The following is a 24,284-nucleotide window of genomic DNA, read 5'->3' on the forward strand; positions in this document are numbered from 1 at the left end:
AATAAATAAATAAATTGTCAAAGCCATATCTAACATCATACTCACTGGTGAAAGATGGAAAGCTGTACTCCAGAGAGGGTTACCAAAACAAGGATGTCGAATCTTGCCATTTCTATTCAACATTGTACTGGAAGTTCTAACTAGGGCAATTAGTAAAGGAAAATAAATGATATATACAATGAATTTAAAATAAATAAATGAAATGGTCTTTATTTGCATGTGGCATGAGAATGCATAATAAAAATTCTAGGAATCTAGAAAAATATTATAACTAATAAATTAATCAAAGGAGCAGAATGTAAGATCAACATACAGAAATCATTTATATTGCTATATACTGGAAACGAATAATCCAAAAATGAAATTACTAAAACAAATCCATTTACAACAGGATGCAAAAGAACAAAACACTTAGGAATAAGTTTAACCAAATAGATGCAGGTCTCACATGCTGAAAACAGTTGAAAGAAATTAAAAATGACCTAAATAAATAGGAAAATATTCCATGTTTACTAGATTGAAATAATATTGTTAAAATACCAATACTCCCTTAAATGAGCTACAGATTCAATAAGATATTGATCTCAATCGTATTTTTAGTGAAACTGGACAAATTGATACTGAAATATATATGGAGATGCAAGGGAATCTGAGTTACCTAAGCAATCTTGGAAAAGAGAAAAAAAGTTGATGATCTCGCCTATCCTAATTTTAAATCTTGGAACAAAGCTACAGTAATCAAAGGAGTGTATTTCTGCCATAGGGATATCCATACAGATCAGTGGAATGGAATTGTCCAAAAATCCATATATCCTTCTCGAGTTGATTTTAACAAGGTTGCCAAGACAGTTTAATGGTGAAAGAATAGTCTTTTCAAGGAATGGTCCTGCAACAACTAGATATTCACTTGCAAAAGCATGACCTGTACCTCATGCCATTTTTAAAAAATAATGCAAAGTGGGTCAAAGAACTACATATAAGAGCTAAAAGTATACAACACATAGAAGAAAACAGGAGTAAATTTTAATATTCTTGAATTTGGCAATGTGCACATAGCTATGACGCCCAAATCACAAGCAACAAAAAAGAAAACATGTAAATTGGGCTTCATCAAAATTGAAAACTTTTGTGCATACAAGGTTATTTAAAAAGTGAAAAGATAATCCACAGAATGTGAGAAAATATTTCAAAACCATATATATAGTCATGATCTGTGTCTAGAAAATATAATAACTACTTACAACTCAGGAACAAGAAAAAACTATCCAACTAAAACATGGGCAATATTGGCAAAATAGCTGAAAATAAATTTCTCCAAAAAAGAAAAATATATGACCAATAATCACATTGAAAATGCTCAGCATCCTTAGTCTTTGTTGTTCAGTCACTAAGTGATGTCCGACTCTTTGTGACCCCATGGCCTGCAGCACACCAGGCTTCCCTGTCCTTCACTGTCTCCTGGAGTTTGCTCAGACTCATGTCCATTGAGTTAGTGATGCCATCCAGCCATCTCATCTTCTGTCACCCTCTTCTGAACCTCCTACCCTCAATCTTTCCCACCATCAGGGTATTTTCCAATGAGTCAGCTCTTTGCATCAGGTGGCCAAAGTATTTGAGCTTCAGCATCAGTCCTTTCAATGAATATTCAGGGTTGATTTCCTTTAGGATTGATGGGTTTGATCTCCTTGCTGTCCAAGGGACTCTCAAGAGTCTTCAGCACCACAATTCGGAAGCATTGTATCTTTAGTCATCAGGGAAATACAAATTAAAACCACTGTGAGATATTATTTCAAATTTATTAGATTAGTCATTAAAAAATAACAAGAGTTGATGAGGATGTGGAGAGATTAGAACACTTGCTGGTAGGAATATAAAATGATAGAACTGCTGTAGAAAACACGACTTTGGCTGTTCATTAAAATTTAAACATACAATTTCCATATGAGTCTGTGCTGTGCTCTTAGGTAAATACCTGCGATAACTGAAAACATATATTCCTAAAATAACCTGTATTTAAATGTTCATAGCACCATTTTTCATTATATCCCAGAAGTGAGGGAAAGAAAAATGTCCATCAGCTGCTAAACAAAATGTAGTATAGCTATACAATGGAATATTATGTATCCCTTAGAAGGAATGAAAATGTTGAAACATGGATGAACTCCAAAACATATTATGTTAATTCAAAGAAGCCAGAGAGCAAACCCACGTATTGTATGATTCCATTTATTTGAAGTGTCCAGAACAGGCAAATCCATAAGGGAATAAAGCAGATGAGTGGTTGCCAGGAACTGGAGGGAGAGAGTGGAGGGAGGGGAGTGACTAATGAGTGCAGAGTTTTCTTTCGGGTTAATGAAATTGGATAGTGGTGGTGGCTGTACAGCATTGTGAATGAATTAATACCAAAAGCCACTGAATTAAGCCAGGAAATGGAAAATATTTCCTTTGGGGAGGCTTGATCTCTGATCAGATGACTGAAAAACTCATTGTGGGCTCCAGATTTGTGGGAGACAGACACTTAAACTAATTGTAGAATGCTCTACTGCAAACTGGAGAGAATACATCATCAAATCTGACTGTTTGCATTTCTTGGGAGCTACTTATTTGAATGATAGCACCTAGAGTGTAATCTATTAATATAGAATGTTTCTTTTGTTTTTTTTTAAGTGAACCTTTATATATTTTTATTCAGATTTTTAAGAACAGTTTAATGTTCACAGTAAAATTGAGAGAAAGGTAGAGATTTTGTGTATACTTCCTGTTCCAATACATCCATAGCTCCCCTATCATCAACATCTTCCACCAGAGTGGTACAGGTGATGAATTTACATTGACAGATCATAATTACTGAAAGTTTACCAAGTGCATTTTGGTCCCAGTGTTCTACATTTTATGGGCCTCTTGTTTTTAAGTGGAATCCGACCTTTACACCTGCCAAGACTGAAAGAGAGGACCATTCTTAAAGCAACTCTGCTTTTATCTATTTCATAAATTGGGTATCTGAAAAAGTTTCATTTAAAAACAGGATCTAGGTGCTAAAAAGTATTTTGCAAAGTATTCAACTAAAGAGTTCTAAAATTCCCTTCATTTTTGATGTTCTATGTGACCATTGTGACCTTTAACTATGGAGCTTCTGACATCTATGAAATATTCCTGCTCAGAAGCATAACTGCACGGCTTGCAAGAATTTTTATTTAACAATTCCATATAGTTTGTATTATGGATCACATGCTACTCCCAAAGCTTTGCAGTAATTATTAACTTGAATCATCATAGCAGCACTATGTAATAAGAAACTATTTCATCCCAATTTTACAGAAGATAAAAGTGAGCAAAGAGAATTAAGAAATTTTCCCAAAGCATAAGTGAATGACAGGATTGGGATTTGTATTCCATTTAGATGGCTTCACAGCTCCATGCCATTTTTCCATACTAAAAAAGCTACCTTTCCATGTCAGTGAATCTCCAATCAGATCAGATCAGATCAGTCGCTCAGTCGTGTCCAACTCTTTGCGACCCCATGAATCACAGCACGCCAGGCCTCCCTGTCCATCACCAACTCCCGGAGTTCACTCAGACTCACGCCCATCGAGTCAGTGATGCCATCCAGCCATCTCATCCTCTGTCGTCTCCTTCTCCTCCTGCCCCCAATCCCTCCCAGCATCAGAGTCTTTTCCAATGAGTCAACTCTTCGCATGAGGTGGCCAAAGTACTGGAGTTTCAGCTTTAGCATCATTCCTTCCAAAGAAATCCCAGAGCTGATCTCCTTCAGATGGAGTGGTTGGATCTCTTTGCAGTCCAAGGGACTCTCAAGAGTCTTCTCCAACACCACAGTTCAAAAGCATCAATTCTTCGGCACTCAGCCTTCTTCACAGTCCAACTCTCACATCCATACATGACCACAGGAAAAACCATAGCCTTGACTAGACAGACCTTTGTTGGCAAAGTAATGTCTCTGCTTTTGAATATGCTATCTAGTTTGGTCATAACTTTCCTTCCAAGGAGTAAGCGTCTTATAGTGCAGCTTAATTTTTTGTTGGCCTTCGAACTACTGGATGAGTGGACTCATCGGCACTTTCTTACTGACTTACTCTTGTGACTTCAGGGAGGCATTATGAGATGACTGGTCAGTCTATAGGGGTCACATGTTTCCTGGGAGTTACTCTTTCTGTGCTTTTGTTTTCTTTTCTAGTGAAGGCAACCATACCTGCAGGCAAACTAGTGAATACCACTTACAAAATCAATTGGCTGACTAGGTGACAGACCAAGAACTGTGGTGTTATCAATTCTGTTTTAATAAATCTTTACATTTAACCCTAACGTTTATAGCACATGGTGGCTCAGATGGTAAAGCATCTGCCTGCAGTGCAGGAGACCTGGGTTCAATCCCTGGGTTGGGAAGATCCCCTGGAGGAGGAAATGGCAATCCACTCCAGTACTCTTGCCTGGAAATTCCCATGGACAGAGGAGCCTGGTAGGCTACAGTCCATGGGGTCACAAAGAGTCGGACATGACTATGTGACCTCACTTTCACTTTTTTCACTTTACATTTAACCCTAGAAACACATAATGGTAGCATTCCCAGGACTAAGACAATGTATTTATTGATGAACACATTTTACTGAGAATTATTCTCAAGAATATAATTTCACCATTGTCTGTTTAAACAACTCTTCAGGGGATGTATTTATCCATTCTCCAAAACCTACAAATAAGTATACTTATTTGTAAAGTTTATGATCATGTGTTTATGTTCATAATAAAGAAAATTATTTTACTATAGTCAAATATTATCTAGAATATGATTATTTACAGTATTCTTTAATAATGTCTTTAGTACTGATAAGTTGTGTGAAATGGAGCATGTATGTAAGGCAGATTTAAATCTCTTCTGATTCAGAAATAATGCATAGAACCAAGTGAATGTCTATTTATATCACTAGAGCTAGCTAAGTAATTTTCAAGATGAATAATTGACATAATTGAGTTCATTTAAAAGATGCGTGTGTGCTAAGTCATGCTAAGTTGCTTCAGTTGTGTCCCAACTCTCTACGACCCTACGGACTGTAGCCTGCCAGGCTCCTCTTTCCATGCGATTCTCCAGACAAGATTACTGGAGTGGGTTGCCATGCCCTCCTCCAGGGAATCTTCCTGACCCAGGGATCAAACCCACTGCTCTTATGTCACCTGCATTGGCAGGCAGGTTTTTTACCACTAGTGCCACCTGGGAAGCACTAAAAGGATGGAAAGGACGATAAAACTCCTTTTCAGTGACTGAATATACACATATTGTTAACAACCTGTAGATTTGTAACCACTTGGCAAAGCTCTGTAGTTATAGTACTAAAAATATGCTTTGGCAAAATATATCATTTAACATTTTTTAAAGATGATATAGGTTTAGAAAACTCAAAGATATAATTAAAAGGATTCTGAAAGTATTTCAAATTTGAGAAATTAAGACTCATGAGAATAAGTGGAAAGAACTAAGCTTATTTGGGCTGAGGCAGAGAAGACTGAGGAGAAACTTAATAATGGGTTTCAAGTATATGAAATTCTGTTATATAGAGAACACTATATATCTGTCTTCCATCTCCACTGACAGCAAAACAAAAATAAAAGAGCTAAAACAGTAAGGTTGTGCTGTGCTGTGCTCAGTTGTGTCTGACTCTTTGTGACCCCATGGACTGTAGCCTGCCAGGCTCTTCTGTCCTTGGGGATTCTCCAGGTAAGAATTCTGGAGTGGGTTACCATGCCCTTCTCCAAGGGATCTTCCCAACCCATGGATCAAACCCAGGTCTCTTGCATTGCAGACAGATTCCTTACCAGCTGAGCTACCAGGGAAGCCCAAAACAGTAGGGTTATGGATTACATAAGTTAGCAATCAATTGAGGCACTGGAAGTGTTGGTGATGTGAAGTCAATTCCTTTAAGGAGAAATTAAGCATTGTGAATAATAAAGTAAAATAAATTTTAAATATTGAAAGGTAAAATATTATTTTTAGCTATTGTATAAATGGGGGCTTTACTAAAGTACTGAAACATTTAAGAATCCGAGGATATCTTCTAGTGATAACATGAAATTTAATATTTGTGATACTCAGACTTGCAGAGAAACTTACCTTGAAAATATAAGGGATCCTTGTATTTCTGAGAACAAGAGAGTCTGTGCTATCACTTGGAAAAACTTGTAAGGCAAATAGAGACAACGCATTTGTGCATCATTCCACTTTGAAGGGACTCAGATGATCAGGCCATTTTCTCATTGAGACTGAAAACTTCTTCACCATTTCTTATATACCCATTTGGTAAGAGAGTAACATAATGTTTCTACATCTAGTATTTTTTCAAATTTTACACACATCATGGTATTCTGAGAGTCAACAGGAGCATATATTCAGTTCATAATGTCTAAATAATTACCAAAGGGAAAAATGCTCAGAATATTTTAAAAATATGCTCGAAATTTCATGTATTTGTGTATGTGTGGTCTGTGGGTCTGTGTTTGCTTTGTGTTAGTAGAAGATTGCTAGTTTTTGAAAACAAATACAATTTCTGACTCAATAAAGAAATTATGTGTCTATTGGATTTACTATGGTTGTAAAAAAAAATTAAACCCAAGAGAACAGAACTTACAGTGGATCATAAGTGCTATTTCCTACTGTTAAGTTAATGTTTTATGACATCATTATGCAACTTTTTCACTCCCATTGGAGAATTGTCCTCTATTCTCTCTTCTTGAATAAATAGCCTGAAACAATATACTCTGATAACTGTTCTGGCTGAAAATCATATCTGCACCCTGTTGAGAAATATAGCCCAATTTAAATTAGTATTTCTAGTAAATATACAAAAACACTTTCCAAAACATCTTTCAGAAAGCTGCATCACCAAATGATGTATTTTCCAAGTCAGGCAGACCAATTTGTATTCAAGTCATTTTGCCATCCCATTAAACTTTACAGCATATGGCATTTTCTTCAAAAGTAATGGGACAAAAGAAAAGAGACACAGTGGAAAGGAAATAGTAACTACCTTCCTTTGTATTATATATTTTGTTACTTGAATTTTGCTTTGATGATAAAACAGACTTTTTTTTTACTCTATGAAAGATAAGTGTGAATGCACATTTTGAATAATATCGTGACTCTCCATGCAATGTTGATTCATTTGATTTAAACAGCCTAGGACAAATGCTGAAGCAGCAAAACAGTTTATAGCTTATTATTGACAATTATAATTCAACAAACATTTATTGCTCTCCTATGGTTTCCAGCCTCTTGTTGTCACTAGTTATATTGGGAAGAAGGAGATAGGCAGAGTCCCTGATCTCATGGAGCTTACCTTCTATAAAGACAGAGAGAGGGAGGATAGAGGAAACTATACAAATCTGAATAAATAAAAAATTTGACAGTGAAAAATTTGATGAACAAAATGAAATAAGGTAATTTAATACAGATATCCTTGGGTGGTGATCAAGGGATTTTTTGAGAACAGGAGGCTTATGAAATATTTGAATTGAACCTTTATGATAAGATGGAACCAACCTCATGAATATGTAGAATCAGAGCTTTTCGAGTGGAAGAGGCTATAAATACACAGGCCCAGAAGAAGGAGTTAACTTTGTACATTCAAGAAACTTAAGGAAGAATTCAACAAATGGCATTGGGAAAACTGGATATCCACATGCTAAACAATGAAGTAGAACCCTGACCTTATACCATATATAAAAACTAACTTGAAATAGGTCAAAGACTTATATGTAAGAGCTTTGAAAGTTAACATAAGAAAGAGCTACATGACATTGGATTTTGCAGTGATTTCTTGGATATGAAACCAAAGCACAGGCAGCAGAAGAAAAAAGTAGATACAGTGGAATTTATCAAAATCAAAACTTTTGTACATTGAAGGTCACTAGGAACAGAATGAAAAGCAGCCCATGGAATGGGAAAAATATCATATATCAGATCAAGAATTAATACACGGGGTAAAGAATTTCTACAAGTCAACAGAGAAAACAAACAATCCAAGTAAAAAATAGGCCAAAGATTTAAATAGATGGTTTCCTGAAGAAAACATTTATAAATGACCAATAAGCACATAAAAAGATGCTCAGTATCACTAACCCCTGAGGAAATGCAAATCAAAACCACAATGTGATGTTGCTTCACATCCATTAGGGTGTTTATTGTAAAAAATAGTAAATAAAAAGTGTTTGCAAAGATGTGTAGAAACTAGAACCCTTTGTGCATTGCTGGTGGGAATATAAAATGGTGTAGCTGGCTCTGGAAAATAGTATGGTGGTTCCTCAAAAAATTAAAAATATAATTAGTATATGATCTAGCAATTCCATTTCTGGGTATGTGCCCCCAAATAATTAAAAGCATATCCTTGAAGATAATGTTGTTCATCTGTGGTCACAGCAGCATTATTTACAGTAGCTAAAAGGTAGAAAAAGCCAAGTATCTATTGATGGATGAATGTAAAAAGAAAATGAGGTGTATATATATATATATATAAAATGGAATATTATTCAGCCCTAAAAGGAAAGGGAATTCTGTCACGTGTTGCAACATAGAGAAACAGTGAAGACGTTATCCTAATGTGAAAAAAGCCAGTCATAAAATTACAACATTACATGATTCCAGTTACATGAAGTAACCAGAAAAGTCAAATTGAAGAGACAGAAAGAATGTTAGCTGCCAGAGGCTGGCAGGTAGTAATGAAATTTTAGTTGGATGACTCTAATTTTCTAAGTAAAAAGATAAATAATATATTTTTGTTTGTAAGTAATTAAGAACGACCTGGAACATTTTAATTTGTCAGTTTACCTAAAATCATCTTGCTTATATTTAACTTTGCACATTATAAAATGCTTAAATTAGTAATTTGTTTATTGTCTTAAAGTGTTTTAAATCTCATAGTGTCTTTTTTTCTAACAATTATTCTTCAATTAATTATTTGGGTAATATTAAATAATTTAAGGTACATACATTCAAAGTCCTCCCAGGTGGCTCAGTGGTAAAGAGTCCCCCTGCAATGCAGGAGATGTGGGTAGGATCCCTGGGTTGGGAAGATTCCCTGGAGAAAGAAATAGCAACCCACTCCAGTATTCTTGCCTGGGAAATCCCATGGACAGTGGAGCCTGGTGGGTTACAGTCCATGGAGTCTTAAAGAGTCAGACACAACTTAGTGATTAAAGCAACAACAACAATATATTCATAAATAAGTTTACCTATTTTTACACTATGCTTTTCATTTTCTCATACAAACATTTTTTGACTACTATAATCAGGATCAGGTACATAATAGACACTCTAAAATATTGAATCTGAATCTAAAGTATTAAGAGTCTCTTCTATTGTTTACCTATAAAGTATTATTACAAAGTTAAGGCAAAAGTTGTTTTAGTATGTATTTTAGTTAATATTGAACATGGCAGCCTGAGAACAATACTAAATTCATAAGTAGCATGACTTATGCTCTGGACCATAATCTGAAGTCACAATCATCTATATCTAGAGACAGTAGTGTATTTCCCCTTAGGATTTTATTATTTAAAAAATAAAATCTAAATATATATGATAGTATTCATATGTATTGAATATATATTAACTAGTAATACCCTGCAAATTTCTACTCAACTTTAAATTTTAGTATAAAGGAAGCCATGGCTGTTTCTCATAAAATTAAGCCACATGCCTTTAGTGTTTTCCAGAATGCTATATGATTACAAAATGGTAGTGTTGATTCACAAGACAGATAACTTTTAAATAAGCTTTTTGTGAAGAAAACAGTTTTTCCTGAAAATCAATATGCCTGGCCTAAAATGGAACTGGTCATTACAACACGTGGAAGTCAAATATTTAATATTTTGTTGTTAAAATACTGAGGTGTTATATTTCTGTTAAATAATTAAATGAGTGGGGAGGAAGTGTGGAGGGCAGTGGCACTCAGGAAACAGATATTCCAATGATTAGATAGAAACAATTCAGGGGATGACTTTTCAAAACAAAACTTGATTTTGTTTCGAAAATGTCAAGGTGAAGAAAAGCAACAGTTCTGCCCTTTTTAATTACATGAGAATGTCAGCCTGGCATATATTTATAGTTCCTTTCTTTCTCATTACAGATAAAAATATTTTGCTCATTATAAATATACAGCAATCTAATTTCTTAGGTGTCAATTTAGAGGTGTATTTTTTCCCATTTTCAAGAAAGAAAATGTCTTTACACTCTAAGAAGTTTTAAATAATTACAGGGCAAAATGGCAGAAGAGGAAGCCCCATACTTCTCTTCTTTCCACAGGGACCTCAACTCAATAACACACTCAAGAATACACTAAAAAATTTCCTCTGTGACAAATGCAGAAACAAATGATTTCTTTACCCCATGCTCTATTAAAACCTGTAAGAAAATTCATGGTACTCACTTGCCATATTCCTTTTCTTCAGCACAGTATGTTATAATTGAAAGGACATTCCTCACTTCCCTTGTAGTCCTTCTGATGAATAAGCAAAATGACAAATGTATAAATATAACCACAATAGTTAAAATAATGTATGTACAATACAGAGTATGTAAATAGTATATATAGTATACCATTAGCATTATACACACACGCACACATATATATATATATACATACACACACCTATGCACTAAATAAATGATGTTATTTTTGACACCAATAACATAAAATATGTGTGGACAGGGAAAAGTACAAGAGTAGAGTTTTTTATGTGATTGAAGTTGCTGCTGTCAACTTCAAAAAGATTATTGTAACTATAAGATATTTTATGTAAGCTCTATGGTAACCCCAAAGGTGTACGAATAGAAGGTACATAAAGAAAATGAGAAAGATATCAAAGCATGTCACTTCAGAAAAGTAAATGAAATAGAAAGACATCAAGAGAGGGGAAAAAGGAGCAAAAAAGTTACAAGACAGAAAACAATAAACTGACAATAGTAAGTCTTACCCTATCAGTAACTGCTTTTAATGTGGGGGGATCACCGCAACTAAGTATGGGCTAGATATAATCTTTAAAAGTTCATAGATTAATAAGAACTGACTTTGACCTGATAAGAGCATAAGAAACAAGACATTTAAAACTTCTTTCATTTACTATAGTCTCAATTTGTACTTTTAAGATGTCATCCTTCAGTTGAAAACAACTTTGTTTATATGTGGATAGATATATTGGAACATATATATATTCCAATATAAGCTGTAAAAATATTTGGGGAAAAGGAAAAAGAGGGGAAATTCATTAATAATCTGTTATACCAAAATCATTATTAATATTTTCTTTTCAGTATTTTTCTAGTTATGCGTATAATCCAGTTGCATATGTAACTTTATATAATTTTCCATTAAAAATTATACCATTGCAACATAGTCTTGATAGTTAATTTTACTGAAGAGGGCTTTTTTTTTTTTTACTATTATACTGCCTATATTTATATGAACACATTCAAGTTCATTTTTGAAAGATGTGGAATATAAATGAATAAATAAATGAGCAAATGCATCATTTAAGAGCTGTATCATATTCCATCATGAATGTAGTGCTGTTAACTTAATCACTTATTAGTAATTGAGAAATTTTGGTCTCTTTTTCACTTATATAATTTCAAAAATATTTTGCTGCAAATTATATTTTCATTATGCTGCATGATCTTCTTTGATTAGGTTAGCACAATTAGAATTTCTGGAGGACAGGACTTGAACATTTCCATGGCTATTGATAAATACTAAAACTTTGATTCCCAAAAGTTCAGAAGCAATATTTCTTGACAGTAGCCCTATACAAATTGGCTAATTTTATGGACACACCAATAAATGGGAAAGAAGACTTTAGATATTTCAAGAATACTAAGGCTTTCAATTCCTGAGGTCACTATTTGTTATCCACAATCCTGTGCTTGCATAATGAAACCCAATAACCTATTTCAACACCATATGTCCTTCCATAAACTTTCTCCCCAACTCCTCAGTACTTGAATGGTAAAGAGGAATTTTGGTGGTAGTGATAGGTTGTCTCCATCCCTTCCTTTATTTCTTCTTTCTTTTGCTTGAGATACATTTTCTACTAGTATTATATTGTTGTTGTTTACTCGCTAAGTCGAGGCTAACTCTTTTGTGACCCCACAGACTGTAGCCAGCCAGGCTCCTTCTGTCCACGGGATTTCCCAGGCAAGAATACTGAAGCAGGTTGCCGTTTCCTACTTCAGAGGATCTTCCCAAGCCAGGGATCAAACCCACATCGTCTGTGTCTCCTACATTGACAGGCAGATTTTTTTTTACCACTGAGCCACCTGGGAAGCCCCACTACTATTATATAGGGATGTGTTATGTAGTACAAAACAGTAATGTTTTACTTTTTAAGCCCATCGACCCTGAGGAAGAGAATGTACTCATTGGAATTGAGCCTGTATTTGCTAAACAATAAACACATGTAGCGTAGGAATATTTGTTATGATGAAATTTAAATAAAAAGAGAAACAAAGTGGTATTGTTGTAGTAATAAAGCTTTCCACTTTAAAGCCTGCTGGAACTTCTTCAAATGATAATCTAGATGTTACTAGACTTCTCAGTTCAGTTCAATCACTCAGTAGTGTCCGACTCTTTGCGACCCCAGGGACTGCAGCACGCCAGACTTCCCTGTTCATCACCAACTCCTGGAGCCTACTCAAACTCATGTCCATCCAACCACCTCAGCCTCTGTCGTCCCCTTCTCCTCCTGCCTTTAATCTTTCCCAGCAACAGGGTCTTTTCAAATGAGTCAGTTCTTCGCATCAGGTGGCCAAAATAATGCAATTTCAGCTTCAGCATCAGTCCTTCCAATGAATATTCAGGACTGATTTCCTTTAGGATGGACTGGTTGGATCTCCTTGTAGTCCAAGGGACTCTCAAGAGTCTTCTCCAACACCACAGTTCAAAAGCATCAATTCTTCAGCTCTCAGCTTTCTTTATAGTCCAACTCTTACATCCATACATGACTACTGGAAAAACCATAGCTTTGACTAGATGGACCTTTGTTGGTAAAATAATGTCTCTGCTTTTTAATATACTGTCCACGACCTTGTCTACCTCAATGAAACTATGAGCCATGCCATGTAGGGCTACCCAAGATGGACAGGTCATGGAGGAGAGTTCTGACAAAATGTGGTCCACTGGAGAAGGGAATGGCAAACCACTTCAGTATTCTTGTCTTGAGAAACCCATGAATAGTTTGAAAAGGCAAAAAGGTATGACACTGAAAGATGAACACCCCAGGTCGGTAGGTGCCCAATATGCTACTGGAGATCAGTGGAGAAATAACTCCAGAAAGAATGAATAAACAGAGCCAAAGCAAAAACAATACCCAGTTGTGGATGTGACTGGTGATGGAAGTAAAGTCTGATGCTATAAAGAGCAATACTGCATAGGAGCCTGGAATGTTAGGTCCATGAATCAAGGTAAATTGGAAGTGGTCAAACAGGAGATGGCAAGAGTGAACATTGACATTTTAGGAATCAGCAACCTAAGATGGACTGGAATGGGTGAATTTAACTCAAATGACCATTATACCTACTACTGTGGGCAAGAATCCCTTAGAAGAAATGGAGTAGCCATCATAGTCAACAAAAGAGGCCAAAATGCAGTACTTGGAAGCAATCTCAAAAATGACAGAATGATCTCTGTTCGTTTCCAAGGCAAACCAGTCAATATCACAGTACGCCCAAGTCTATGCCCCCACCAGTAATGCTGAAGAAGCTGAAGTTGAACGGTTCTATGAAGACCTACAAGACCTTGTAGAACTAACACCCCCCCCCCACAAAAAAAATGTCCTTTTCATTATAGGGGACCGGAATGCAAAAGTAGGAAGTCAAGAAACACCTGGAGTAACAGGCAAATTTGGCCTTGGAGTACAGAATGAAGCAGGGCAAAGGCTAACAGAGTTTTGCCAAGAGAACACACTGGTCATAGCAAACACCCTCTTCCAACAACACAAGAGAAGACTACACATGGATATCACTATATGGTCAATACTGAAATCAGATTGATTATATTCTTTGCAGCCAGAGATGGAGAAGCTCTATGCTGTCAAGCAAAAACTAGACCAGGAGCTGACTGTGTCTCAGATCATGAGCTCCTTATTGCCAAATTCAGATTTAAATTGAAGAAAGTAGGGAAAACCACTAGACCAGTCAGGTATGACCTAAATCAAATCCCTTATGATTATACAGATTATGCCAGACTTCTAGTGATGGCTGGAGAAGGCAATGGCGACCCACTCAAGTAGTCTTGCCTGGAAAATCCCATGGACGGAAGAGCCTGGTAGGCTACAGTCCATGGGATCACTAAGAGATGGGCATGACTGAGCAACTTCACTTTCACTTTTCACTTTCATACATTGGAGAAGGAAATGTCAACCCACTCCAGTATTCTTGCCTGGAGAATCCTAGGGACGGGAGAGCCTGGTGGGCTGCCGTCTATGGGGTCGCACAAGGTCAGACACGACTGAAGTGACTTAGAAGCAGCAGCAGCAGTGATGGCTAGTTCTGTGAACTATATCTGGTATGACTTCATTTCTTATAGTCTCTAGGACAGAACCTCTGAAGCCATGGTAGAGCAGAGAACTTATCAAATAATCCAGTTGTCCAAATATCCCAGGCATTGATTTTCTGTTACATGCCCTCTTGAATTAGACAACTGTAGAGAAGGCAATGGCAACCCACTCCAGTACTCTTGCCTGGAAAATCCCATGGACGAAGGAGCCTGGTGGGCTGCAGTCCATGGGGTCGCTAAGAGTCAGACACGACTGAGCGACTTCACTCTCACTTTTCACTTTCCTGCATTGGGGAAGGAAATGGCAACCCACTCCAGTGTTCTTGCCTGGAGAATCCCAGGCATGGGGGAGCCTCATGGGCTGATGTCTATGGGGTCACACAGAGTTGGACACGACTGAAGTGACTTAGCAGCAGCAATGATCAACTTTAAATTGAGTAAAAAAAAAAAAAAATGTGTATACAATACATAACAAAACCCTTTTATTCACAGCAAAACTTGTTCATTATTCAATATAACATTTACTTAAGATACTTTAGACTAAAGTGAGTTATGTAGCCTTTAAGTTAATCGTATTAAAAAAAAAAAAAACCTGTAAATATCTTGTATTCAAACACTAAGCTAACTGCTTAATCCTTCTAACTTTTCAGTGTAAGCCAGCTTTTACCAAAATGATAGTTCTAGATGTTGCATGAAGGCTCGACTTTGACAGCATTTAGTCTATTCCTGCACATTTTATAGATGAAGAAATTAGAGCTACCATATGATCCCTAAGACATTCAAAATCTTGTAGCTGGTAAGTGGCAGAAAAGAGATAAGAAACCAGGTCTCTCATCTTCCAGGCTTAAAAGGCCTTTCCATTATCCCCCCACTTCCACCTCTCCACCCACCACAAGCTTGTTAGTGGTGCAATTTCATCCCTTGACCACTTTCTAATCTCAGTGGGAATGAGTAGTGATGGATTAATTAGATAAACTAATTCCTACTAATGGATGTCTTATTCATTCATCAATTTGCAGTGTTAGTTGTTGGGCCCCTGAGACACAAAGTAAAATAGAGTCTAAATCTGACTGCCCTAGAGAGACTTAAAGTCTAGTGGGGGAAACAGATAATTACAGTAATGTGATAAGTGCTATAATAAAAATTGTATGAGATGCTGAGGGAGAAGAGAGGAGAAAGCTCCTGACCACTGTTTTGGAAGAAAGGGTGTGTGTTGTTGGAGGGGATTCAGAGAACTGATGCTTGGATTGAATTAGATTACTTCCAAAAATTTATGGATCCAGCATTACATGTATTTTGTCCAGGGTGCAGAAGGGCAGTTTTGCCAAAACAACTTTTTATTTATTTTCCACTACTTCTCCAAGAGTCCCCTCCATGAATAAAATCAGGCTCACCCCTAACAGCTAGGCTGCCTGACTCTACAATCCTTCTGAAAGATGTTCTATGTTTCCCTCTCATTCTCCATATGCCTCTGGAGGTTGGGTGTTTCCCCTGGGTCCCTTTGATATTTTGAGACCTAAAGGCTCCAAACATCTTGAAAATAGAAAAATTGAACAACAACAAAAATTTCTGCTCCTCTGAGACACAGGCTACCCAGTTCCCATCTACTTACTCTGCATTGTACTTATTAAAGAGTCTGTGATATGGCTTACAGTTTTTCTTCCATCTCTATTTCAGACATTACTCTTGATGACTACCATGTGCCTCAGTTCCTTGACCTTATATTCATTGAGTTCTCAATTTTCTTTCAGCCACCCATTCTCACAGTCATACCTTAGATCTTATCATTCCCTCTAACTGCCACCCCCACCATCACTGCTATCTAAACAAAACTTCACTTCCATGGCCCACAATTCAGTAATCTTTCCACTTCATCCCATTCCATCAGACCTCTTTTTTATTTACTCTCCTCCACATCCAGCTTTGATTCCATGGTTCATAATTTTAATATCACTCACGAAAACTCCAAACTCACTTGCCTTCTGTCTTTCATTGATACCTTTTGACAGAGTACTAAACTGGATGAACCCTGATACTTATATTTTATATACCTTCATCTCAGTATCACTACTTGAGAAATCTACCAAAGAGAGGAGAGGTATCTGTAAGTTTATGATCACCACCCTTCTTTTTACAACCAAACTTCCCAAAGGGGAAAGTGCCTTAATTTCCTCAACTCCCGCTCATTTTTGACTTGTCCAATATGGATTCTACCCAACATGTTTTGCTTAATATCACCAGTGACTTCTAGATCATGAAGTAAATAGACATTTTTTGGTCCTCAATTTATTTGACCTCTCTGTAACATTTGACACTGTTGCATATTCATTATTTCTTGAAACATTATCTTCTTTGGCTAAAAAACACAGTGTTCTGTTGGTTTTCTTCTTATATGGCTCTTCCATCTCAGTTTCACAGACTCGTTCCTGGCTACCTGGGTCTTAATAAGTGGTGTTCTTCAACCCTTGATTTTTTGCCCTCTTCTTTTCTCATACTTTACTCCCTTCCAAAATAATCTCACCTATTCTAAGACTTAAATGGTTAAAAATTAATATCTTCATCTCAGACTTCTTTGAGTGCCAAATAGTATATCCAACTGCCTCCTTAGTATGTCTTCTTGTCATTTCAAATTCAACATAATACAAAACCAAATTAATGATGTCCACCATCTGAAGATATCCAGGACCCTTCCCAATAGTCCCTACCTGTGAATGGCATGTCCACCCATGTAGTAACATCAAGCCAGAAAACTTAGTATTTCTAGACCTTTTCTTCTCCTTTAGCCTCAGTATCACATCAGTTATCAAGTCTTGGGAATTGTTCTACACCTCTTGAATCTGCTCAAAAAGAATTGAAGAATTTACCTCCTCTGGGTCTCTTTAATTTTTCATCTTAGTTCAAACTACCATTCTCTCTTTCCTATGTTATTTACATAGCTTCTTAATTGATCAACTTGATTATACTTTGTCCTAATTCTGGAAATGTTATGGAGTTAGAAACATCCTGATTTACTGATTGGAGGCAGAGATGGAGGAAACTGGAGTCCTAGATGTTGTCCAAGTTTTTTTTAATATAAATATATTTATTTTAATTGGAGGCTAATTACTTTACAATATTGTATTGGTTTTGCCATACATCAACATGAATCCTCCATGGGTGTACACGTGTTCCCCATCCTGAACCCCCCTTCCACCTCCCTCCCCATACCATCCCTCTGGGTCATCCCAGTGGATTACTGGGCAAGTGATGTTTCTAATCATTGAGATAGAGACACAGGAATAGGATGAGTTTTGAAACTTCAAATTTATTCTGTGTGTTGGTGGTGATTGAAGACATAAGGTTGGATGAGATCACCTTGAGAGTGTAATTTTTAAAAAGTGGAAGAAAAACCAAAGCTTGGGAAGTAGTGCTATTTTCAGTAATATATTTTTCTAACTTAAGTGGTAACATTTAAGAAGCAAAAACAATGCTAGAAATTTCCACCATTGGGTATTCTTATGAGATATAGACTCTTTAACACATGAATTTTTTGGTTAGATGACTTAGATAAGTGCTGGTTTAATGTCTTGTCTTTTCTATTTAATCATAAACTGTAGGAAGACAATGTCATGACTAGAAAACATCCAGGAATGTGACTGCTTTTATTACTTGAAAATTGTAAGTATTAATTTCAAATGAACCTGACAATCCTACTGTGTTTTCCTAGTCAATTGTTTCTGTTCATGTGTGTGGATGACTTATCTCACTTGAAATGTCTATCACTTCCTCCAACCCTCTTCCATCTCAGATGATGAAATTATTTGTGATTTTACAGGGAAATTGAGGCAGTGAGAAGAAGAAGCATCCAACAATCCCAAATTTAAATCTACTAAACTGCTTTCTTCTGTGCCCCTTTACAATTTTATCATATTACTGTGGATGAACTATCCTTGCATTTTGATAAAGACAATTATTACATTATGTACTAGGTCTTACCTGTCTCATCAATGTGAAATTTTTCTCTCAGTTTTATTTTCCTACTCCATGATAAATTGCTTCACCTCTCCTGCTACATTGCCAATAGCCTATAGACATGTCACAATCCCTCCTATCTTAATAAATTCTTTCCTTGATCTTGTACATGACTTCAGCTATCACTGTGTATGTCTGCTCTTCTTTAAAGAAAATATCTTTGAACAAATTGTCTACATATGTACTCTTACTTTTTCATCTCCCCGTTCTCACTCTTACAACACACAGAATAGTTAATAAAACATAAAGATACAATTTAACAAATATTTACAAAGCAATAACTAATCACAGCACAGGTAAAAAAGTAGAGTTTTAAAATACCCCAGAGCTACTTCCCTGCTCCCAATATCTGATCCTTCCTTATCAAAGCATCACTCCTCCCTAAAGGTATAACACTGTCCCTAATTTCTTTACTGTAAATTATAACCTTCCCAGATATGTATGCATCCCTACATAATATGGTTTGTTTTTGCCTGTTTTTGAAATATAAATATAATTGGAAATTTGCTGTATTCTTTTTTCTTCTTTTGTTTGATATTGTTTTTATGAGATTCATCCATGACAGCATTGTATTTGTTCATTCTCATTTTTGTATAGTATTCTACTGTATGAATATATCAACATTATCTATTTTCTTATTGATAGACATAGGATTATTCCCATTTTTAGGTTATTACAAAAAGGCTATTATCAATATTATTGTACATATGTCCAGATGCACTTAAATATGTGACTTTCTCTGGGTATAATATAATTAAGAATGGACTTGCTAAATCATGCATATGTGTATCTTAAAACTTACTAGATAATGTCAGTTTCCCAAAGTATTTGTACCAAACTATACTTTCACCAGAACTATACAATAATTCCTTTTGCTGTTTATTCTTGCCAACATTTAATATTTAATATTGTCAAATCTCTTTAATTTCTTTCAGTTTGACAGCTGAGTTATAATGCTTGAGTATAATTTAAAATTTATATAATTAATTTTTATTTATTATTGGGGACCATGTAGTTGTCTTCTTTTATGAAACACCAGTTCAGATATCTTAATAGTTTTCTTCTTATTCATATTACTTCTTTATACATCCTGACTTAAATACAGTATAGCTTTCTGCTCCTCCTCCTCCTTGTCCTCCTGTTCCTCTTTTTCCTCATTCCCCTCCATCGCCTCACCTTTTCTTTTTCTTCCTTCTTTTTATTTTAATTACTATCCTACTACTTGTAATAATTTGATTTCTAAAAGATTTCTCTTGGGAACACGTGTACACCTGTGGTGGATTCATGTTGATGTATGGCAAAACCAATACAATATTGTACAGTAAATAAATAAATAAAACACTTGTTAAAAAATAATAATAAAAATAAAAGATTTCCCTTGAAGTCTTTGAACTGTTGCATACATATTTCAAAATATATTTCCAAAGCTCTAAATCTACATGGATGTACAACTGTTCTATAGCATAGTAATTCTAAAATAATGTTTTTAAGTTAATATATCATTATAAAACATCAACCTTGGTGCCCTATACTTATATTGCAACTTTGTAATGTTACTATGTTTACCTCATGGCCAGTCTATCTCTCTTCTTATAAAATTTTAGTGTGTCATTTGTTAACACTTCTTGCTTATAGCATAATCTCTTCCTGGATGCAATGCTAATTGTATTTTTGGATTAACTTTCCATTCTATCTTAATTGTTTCTACTTTAGTTTGAAGTGGTGCAGTTTGGAATTGGCTAACAATTTAAAGCTCCTTTTCAAAGGTTTAAAAATAAAACATATAGAAATCCACTTAACCAAACTTGGCATTCAAAGACTTGGTATTTATTGTATTTAAAAACTTGGCTCCACATAGTGAGGTAGAAAAGTCACTTCATACCTTCTTAAATATGAGAAGAGATTATAATGTGAAGTAACAGAGATAAAGATTGTCTCTTTCTCCATCTGTCTCTCTTTCTTTCTCATCCTTCAATAACAAAAGCATCACATGAAAATCAAGTATAGAGAGAGTTCATTGATCTTTACACCATGATGAATTAGGATGTAATCCTGAGATGCAAGGATGATTCATCATACGCAAATCAGTAAGTATGATATTCCAGGCTAACAGAATGAAAGAATAAAATCATATAGTCATATCAATAGATATAGAAAAAAATGAGAAAATTCAATGTCCTTTCTTAATAAAAACTCTCAAAAAGTTAGGTATGAAAATATGTACATCAATGCCATAAAGGCCATGTATGACAAGCCCACAGTGACCATCATACTCAACAGTGAAAAGCTAAAAGCTTTTCTTGTAAGATGGGCTTTCCTTGTAGTTCAGTTGGTAAAGAATCTGCCTGCAGTGCAGGAGACCCAGGTTCGATCCCTGGATTGGGAAGATCCCCTTGGGAAGGAAATGGCAACCCACTCCAGTATCCTTGCCTGTAAAATCTCATGGACAGAGGAGCCTGGTAGGCTGCAGTCCATGGGGTCACAAAGAGTCGGGCATGACTGAGCGTCTAACACTTACACTTATGAACAAGACAGGATGCCCACTGTCATCACTTCTATTCAACATAGTGCTGGGAATCTTAGAGTAGTTAGACAAGAAAAAGAAAAGACATTGAAATTAGGAAGAAAGAAGTAAAACTGTCTCTACTGGCAGATGATATGATCTTACATATAGAAAACCCTAAGGATTCCACCAAAAAACCTGTTGGATCTAATAAATTCAGTAAAGTTGCATAATATAAAATCAATATACAAAATGGGATTTCCCTAGCAGTCCAGTGGCTAAGAATCTGCCTTGCAATGCAGAGGACATGAGTTTCATCCCTGGTCAGGGAGCTAAGATCCCACATGCCTTGGGGCAACTAAGCCTCTGTGCCACAACTACTGAGCCCAGGGGTCACAACTAAGGCTGATGCAGTTAAATAAAGAAAGAAATACATGTTTGAAAAAATAAGTTGTGCTTATGTACATTAACAATGAACTATCCAAAAAAGAAATTAATCAATCCTATTTACAATAGCATAAAAGTTGGCAAAATAGTTTGGAATACGTGTAACCAATGTGGTGAAAGATCTGTATACTGAAAACTATAAAATGTTGATGAAAGACATGAAAAAGACATTAGTGATTGGAAAGATATCCTATGTTCATGGATTGATAAAATTTATATTGTTGAAATATACATACTACCCAAAGCAATCTAGAGATTCAATATAATTCCCATCAAAATTCCAATGACATTTTTCACAGAAATAAAAAAACAACAACACTAAAGTGTATATGGAACCACCAAAGACTGAATAGCCAAAGCATCTTGAATAAGAAAAACAAAGCTGGAGGCATCACACTTCCAAATTTCAAAATATGTTCAAATTAAAGTAATCAAAACAGTATGTTACTGACATAAAAACAGACAAATAGACCACTGGAACAGTATTAAGATCCCAGAAATAAATCCACACATTTACAGTCTTCATCAAGGGTGTCAAGATCACATAATGGATAAAGAATGGTCTCAATAGTGTTGGGAAGACTGGATATTAATGCATAGAATAATTAAATTGAACTAAAAGTAGACCCAATATGCACTATAGAATTAAACATAAGACCTGAAATTGTAAAATTTCTAGAAGAAAACTTAGGAAAAATGCTTCTTGACTTTGGCCTGGACAATGATCTCAAATTCACTGAAAATAAAAGCAAAAATAGATAAATGGGATTGCATCAAACTAAAAAGCTTCTATACAGCAAAGGAATCAATAAATAGAGAGAGAAGACAGTCTACTGAATGGGAGAAAATATTTTCAAATCATACATCTGATAAGGAGTTAAACCCAAAATATATAAGGAATTCAAACAACTCAAATGAAAACAAAAAGAAACAACCCCACAACAACAAGAGAAACCAAACCAAAACAGCAAAAATAAACCAAAAAATCCAAATAACATGATTTTTAAAATGGGCAAATGACCTAAATAGACATTTCTCTGAAGAAGCCATATAAATGGCTAATGTTTATAGGAAAAGGTGCTCAACATTACTAATGATCAAAGGAATGCAAGTTAGAAACTACAATTTAAAAAACTGTAACTTTGTGAAGTGATGGATGTTTTAACCTTTTCTCATTAATCATTTTGCAATATATATATTTATATTTATATATTTATATATATGTGTATGCTAAGTCACTTCAGTCATGTCCAACTCTTTGTGACCCCATGAACTCTAGCCTGCCAAGCTCCTCTGTCCACAGGGATTTTCCAAGCAAAAATACTGGAATGGGTTGCCATTTCCTCCTCCCAGGGATTTGCCCAGGCCAGGGATTGAACCTGTGTCTCCTGCATTGGCAGGCAGATTCTTTACCTCTGAGCCCCCTGGGAAGCCTATGTATATATATACGTAATCACAAGGTTGTACACCTTAATATTAGACAAGGTTATATGTCAACCTTATCTTGATAAATCTGAAAGGAAAAACAAAATGATTAGATATTGCCTCATACCTGTTGGAATGCTTAATTATCAAAAAGACAAAAGATAACAAGTATTGGCAAGAATGTGGGGGAATGTAAACTATTGGTGGGGATGTAAACCAGTACAGAAAGTACGGAGACAGACAGACAGACAGAAAACAATATGGAGTTTCTTCAACAAATTAAAAATAAAACTACCACATGATCTAGGAGTCTCACTTCTAGGTATATACCAAAAGGAAATGAAATCACTATCTCAAAGAGATGTCTACACTTCCATGTACACTGAAATATTATTCATAATAATGGAGCTATGGAAAAAATCTAGGTGTTCTTTGACAGATGAATGATTAGAATGTGGTGTATATATGTATATATATATAATACACAATAGAATATTATTCATCCTTACAAAGAAGGAACTCCTGCCGTGAATCATGATGGATAAGCCTGAAGGATATTATGCTATGTGAAATAAACCAGACACAGAGTAACAAATACTGCATGACCTGACTTATGTAGACTTTTTAAAAAGTTAAACTCATAAAAGCAGGGAGTTGAATGGCAGGAGCTAGAGCATATGGGAAATGGGAAGATGTTGGTCAAAGGGAATAAAATTTTAGTTATGCAACATGAAGAATTTCTGGAGATTAATCTATAGCATGGTGAATATAGTTAATAATGCTGTATTATATACTCTGAATTTCCTAAGAGAGTAGGTTTTAAATATTCTCACCACATACACACAAATCATAAGTGACGAGATAGACATGTTAATTATCTTCACTACGGTAATCACTTCACAATGTATAATATATCAAAATATCACGTAGTACAACCTAAATATATACAGTTTCTATTTGTCAATAATACCTCAATAAGCTGAAAAAAAAAGTATAATCAGAAAGAAAAGGAACCCTGGCAACAGACATTTTATCTGTTCAATAATATTGTGGGGCATACATCTGAACTATGTACAATTCTTTAAAGGGGAAGACTAGGGGAATTCACAAAATGTGTATATTTTAAGATCTTGTCAACCATCGGTATGATTAAAATAAACAACATAAAAATTAAAGTAAAACTGGAAAACAGTCAACCAAGCTGTTCCATCACCTTAAGATGCTTGTGGAAAAGGAGAGACAATCACCTGTTTAGCATGGTGTAGCCATTTGTCAGCTTCAATTGTTATAATTTGATTAGATGATTCCTGTATACTCTTCCCATCTTCTATAGCCTGAAAAGCAAT

The 24,284-nt window shown here is 35.4% G+C and overlaps 1 long non-coding RNA gene across 1 annotated transcript; it reads right to left on the reverse strand.

Moving 5' to 3' along the window:
* Window positions 1-1,369: 1,369 nt before the first annotated feature.
* LOC129639520 (uncharacterized) lies at window positions 1,370-24,284 on the reverse strand. The gene is made up of 3 exons (XR_008708449.1): window positions 24,186-24,284; window positions 10,431-10,502; window positions 1,370-1,741 (listed from the first exon to the last, which is right to left on the reverse strand). It is a non-coding gene; the product is annotated as an uncharacterized LOC129639520 (long non-coding RNA).

This window comes from Bubalus kerabau, chromosome X (assembly GCF_029407905.1).
Source record: "Bubalus kerabau isolate K-KA32 ecotype Philippines breed swamp buffalo chromosome X, PCC_UOA_SB_1v2, whole genome shotgun sequence".
NCBI classification, from domain to species: domain Eukaryota; kingdom Metazoa; phylum Chordata; class Mammalia; order Artiodactyla; family Bovidae; genus Bubalus; species Bubalus kerabau.